General features: G+C 42.4%; 1 pseudogene; it reads right to left on the bottom strand.

The window, feature by feature from the left end:
• Positions 1-3,042: 3,042 nt before the first annotated feature.
• LOC139184488 (calcium-binding protein 1 pseudogene) lies at positions 3,043-4,156 on the bottom strand (annotated as a pseudogene).
• Between the last annotated feature and the right edge of the window lie 736 nt (positions 4,157-4,892).

Below are 4,892 nucleotides of genomic sequence, written 5' to 3'. Positions count from 1 at the left end.
TCCATATCTAGTGTGCTGTTCAGTTCAGTTCAGTGGCTCAGTCGCGTGCGACTCTTTGTGACACCATGAATCGTAGCACACCAGGCTTCCCTGTCCATCACCAACTCCCGGAGTCCACCCAGACTCACGTCCATCGAGTCAGTGATGCCATCCAGCCATCTCATCCTCTGTCGTCCCCTTCTCCTCTTGCCCCCAATCCTTCCCAGCATCAGAGTCTTTTCCAATGAGTCCACTCTTCGCATGAGGTGGCCAAAGTACTGGAGTTTCAGCTTTAGCCTCATTCCTTCCAAAGAAATCCCTGGGCTGATCTCCTTCACAATGGACTGGTTGGATCTCCTTGCAGTCCAAGGGACTCTCAAGAGTCTTCTCCAACACCACAGTTCAAAAGCATCAATTCTTCGGCATTCAGCCTTCTTCACAGTCCAACTCTCACATCCATGCATGACCACAGGAAAAACCATAGCCTTGACTAGACGGACCTTTGTTGGCAAAGTAATGTCTCTGCTTTTGAATATGCTATCTAGGTTGGTCATAACTTTCCTTCCAAGGAGTAAGTGTCTTTTAATTTCATGGCTGCAGTCACCATCTGCAGTGATTTTGGAGCCCAAAAAAATAAAGTCTGACACTGTTTCCACAGTTTCCCCATCTATTTCCCATGAAGTGATGGGACCAGATGCCATGATCTTTGTTTTCTGAATGTTGAATTTTAAGCCAACATTTTCACTCTCCACTTTCACTTTCATCAAGAGGCTTTTGAGTTCCTCTTCACTTTCTGCCATAAGGGTGGTGTTATCTGCATATCTGAGGTTACTGATATTTCTCCCGGCAATCTTGATTCCAGCTTGTCCTTCTTCTAGTCCAGCGTTTCTCATGATGTACTCTGCATATAAGTTAAATCAGTGGGGTGACAATATACAGCCTTGACATACTCCTTTTCCTGTTTGGAACCAGTCTGTTGTTTCATGTCCAGTTCTAACTGTTGCTTCCTGACCTGCATACAGATTTCTCAAGAGGCAGATCAGGTGGTCTGGTATTTCCATCTCTTTCAGAATTTTCCACAGTTTATTGTGATCCACACAGTCAAAGGCCTTGGCATAGTCAATAAAGCAGAAATAGATGTTTTTCTGGAACTCTCTTGCTTTTTCCATGATCCAGCAGATGTTGGCAATTTGATCTCTGGTTTCTCTGCCTTTTCTAACCAGCTTGAACATCAGGAAGTTCACAGTTCATGTATTGCTGAAGCCTGGCTTGGAGAATTTTGAGCATTACTTTACCAGCATGTGAGATGAGTGGAATTGTGCGGCAGTTTGAGCATTCTTTGGCATTGCCTTTCTTTGGGATTGGAATGAAAACTGACCTTTTCCAGTCCTGTGGCCACTGCTGAGTTTTCCAAAATTGCTGGTATATTGAGTGCAGCACTTTCACAGCATCATCTTTCAGGATTTGAAATAGCTCAACTGGAATTCCATCACCTCCACTACCTTTGTTCATAGTGATGCTTTCTAAGGCCCACTTGACTTCACATTCCAGGATATCTGGTTCTAGGTCAGTGATCACACCATCATGATTATCTGGGTCGGGAAGATCTTTTTTGTACAGTTCTTCTGTGTATTCTTGCCACCTCTTCTTAATATCTTCTGCTTCTGTTAGGTCCATACCATTTCTGTCCTTTATCGAGCCCATCTTTGCATGAAATGTTCCCTTGGTATCTCTAATTTTCTTGAAGAGATCTCTAGTCTTTCCCATTCTGTTGTTTTCCTCTATTTCTTTGCATGGATTGCTGAGGAAGGCTTTCTTATCTCTTCTTGCTATTCTTTGGAACTCTGCATTCAGATGCTTATATTTTTCCTTTTCTCCTTTGCTTTTCACTTCTCTTCTTTTCACAGCTATTTGTAAGGCCTCCCCAGATAGCCATTTTGCTTTTCTGCATTTCTTTTCCATGGGGATGTTCTTGATCCCTGTCTCCTGTACAATGTCATGAACCTCATTCCATAGTTCATCAGGCACTCTATCTATCAGATCTAGGCCCTTAAATCTATTTCTCACTTCCACTGTATAATCATAAGGGATTTGATTTAGTTCATACTTGAATGGTCTAGTGATTTTCCCTACTTTCTTCAATTTAAGTCTGAATTTGGTAATAAGGAGTTCATGATCTGAGCCCCAGTCAGCTCCTGGTCTTGTTTTTGTTGACTGTATAGAGCTTCTCCATCTTTGGCTGCAAAGAACATAATCTGATTCCGGTGTTGACCATCTGGTGATGTCCATGTGTAGAGTCTTCTCTTGTGTTGTTGAAAGAGGGTGTTTGCTATGACCAGTGCATTTTCTTGGCAAAACTCTATTAGTCTTTGCCCTGCTTCATTCCGTATTCCAAGGCCAAATTTGCCAGACTAGTGTGCTGAGTGTCTTTTAAAAAAATGATAATTTAATCAAATGAATTTTATTCTTTTTTGAGATAACCATACATTTTCTATTCCGTTTTCTCTTTGTAATAGGTAATCACATTGTTTTGAATAACAAAGCTTGTATTCTTGGAATAAATCAGATATATTTATTATAACAATTCAATTTGCTAAAGTTTTGTTCATGAGACTTTGTATCTAAGTTCATGGGGTTTATTTTCCTTTAATGTTCCTATAAGTATAATATCCTCAGGTTAGTATCAGAGTTATACTGTTTTTAAATCTTAACTAATATTTGTATTATATCTTCATTTAATGTTTGTAGTTTTTATGAATGGGAGACTTTTAAACTAAAAATTCAACAGGTAAGAAATTACCCATACTTTTTATTTCTTCTTCTCAGTTTTGGTAAGCTAAAACTTACCAAAGTTTTATTACTCAAAGAAATAAATCTATTTTTTTCTGGATTTTCACACATTTTGACATAAATTTCTTTATTATCTTTTTTATTGTGGGGAGGGCTTGAAAATAGTGATAAAACACCCACGTGCAAACTTTTGCATGGATATAACATTTTCAAGCCCTTTGGGTAAATATCAAACAATTGCTGGATTATATGAAAATAGCTCGTTTAGTCTTATTAGAAACTGCAAACTGTCTTCCAAAGGTACCTTTTTGCATCCCCTCTAGGAATCAATGAGAACTCCAGTTGCTCCACATCCTCACTGAGGTCCACAACTTGGATAATTTGCTCTATGTCTCGGTGTCCCACCTGATGGCCCAGGAGTTTCCTCATGGCCTCTGGTAACTCACTGGTGCTTATCTCCCTGTCACCATTGGTGTCAAACTCTCCGAAGGCATCTCACAGTTCCTTTACTCCAATTATATCTACTGTCTCCGCCAGGAGTTTAGGTCCCATTAGTTCCACAAAGTCATCAAAATCCAAGTGGTCACCCCGGTTCATATTGATCTGCTGAGACAGCTCGATGAGCTCCATCTAGGTGGGCATGTAACCCATGGTGCGCATGCAGTTACCCGGGTCCCGGCAGTTGACGTAGCCATCTTCGTCCTTGTCAAATTTTCTGATGGTCTCCCTGAGCTCTTCAATCTCCTCTGGCCACAGAGATCTGTCAGGCTGCCTGTTCTCTGCAAAGCCCTTATGCAGGAAGATGAAGGCTGGGCCCAGCAGGTTGTGCATGACTGAGCAGTTCTGAGCCAGCATCAAGAGGGGCCTGCGAAGCTCACACTGGCTGCCAGCCCCTCCTCACTCATCTGCATCACTGTGTAGCTGGTCTCCTCTTGGCACATCTTCCTTGAGAGACAGACCAGTGGAGACTTGGCACAGTTGCCCATCCTAAGCTGAGGTAGCCCCTTTCAGGATCCCTGGGTCTATGAAGGAGGCTCCTGGGGGCTATGAGACCTGAGTCCGGGTTCCCGCCAACCCCAGCCTCCCTCTGCCTGTACCATTCTTCCTCCAAGAATGGCTGAGTCCTCTCTCCTGTGCCTGTGCTCTCTTACTCTTCTGCCTGCTCCAGCTCCCTGATTTTTTTTTTTTTTTTTTTTGATGGATTGTGTATGTTTTCCTGTGTATGGGTTTAATTTTCTGGACACTTTCTTAAGGAGATGAAGGCAGGAGGGGAGAGTGCAGGCACAGAGAAAATCGCCTGGAGAGCTGATGGCAGAGGGCAGCTGACCTGGAGAATGCTGTGGGATCATCTACTCAGCTGAATGCGTCTTTTAGATGTATATGTCTTTCAGAAATATTTGCTCCCAGTATATGGCATGGCTTCTAATTCTCATCACATTGTCTTTTACTTGGCGGCTTTTTTCTTTTTTTAATTTTAATGACGTCTAGATATGCAGATGACACCACCCTTATGGCAGAAAGTGAAGAGGAACTCAAAAGCCTCTTGATGAAAGTGAAAGAGGAGAGTGAAAAAGTTGGCTTAAAGCTCAACATTCAGAAAATGAAGATCATGGCATCTGGTCCCATCACTTCATGGGAAATAGATAGGGAAACAGTAGAAACAGTGTCAGACTTCATTTTTGGGGGGCTCAAAAATCACTGCAGATGGTGATTGCAGCCATGAAATTAAGACACTTACTCCTTGGAAGGAAAGTTATGACCAACCTAGATAGCATATTCAAAAGCAGAGACATTACTTTGCCAACAAAGGTCCATCTAGTCAAGGCTATGGTTTTTCCAGTGGTCATGTATGGATGTGAGAGTTGGACTGTGAAGAAAGCTGAGCACCAAAGAATTGATGCTTTTGAACTGTGGTGTTGGAGAAGACTCTTGAGAGTCCCTTGGACTGCAAGGAGATCCAACCAGTCCATTCTAAAGGAGATTAGTCCTGGGTGTTCTTTGGGAGGACTGATGCTAAAGCTGAAACTCCAATACTTTGGCCACCTCATGCTAAGGGTTGACTCATTGGAAAAGACCCTGACACTGGGAGGGATTGGAGGCAGGATGAGAAGGAGATGACAGAG

Source organism: Bos indicus, chromosome 8 (genome assembly GCF_029378745.1).
Source record: "Bos indicus isolate NIAB-ARS_2022 breed Sahiwal x Tharparkar chromosome 8, NIAB-ARS_B.indTharparkar_mat_pri_1.0, whole genome shotgun sequence".
Classification (NCBI taxonomy): domain Eukaryota; kingdom Metazoa; phylum Chordata; class Mammalia; order Artiodactyla; family Bovidae; genus Bos; species Bos indicus.
Note: the sequence above shows the minus strand (reverse complement) of the source record. Positions and strands in the feature narration are given on the sequence as shown.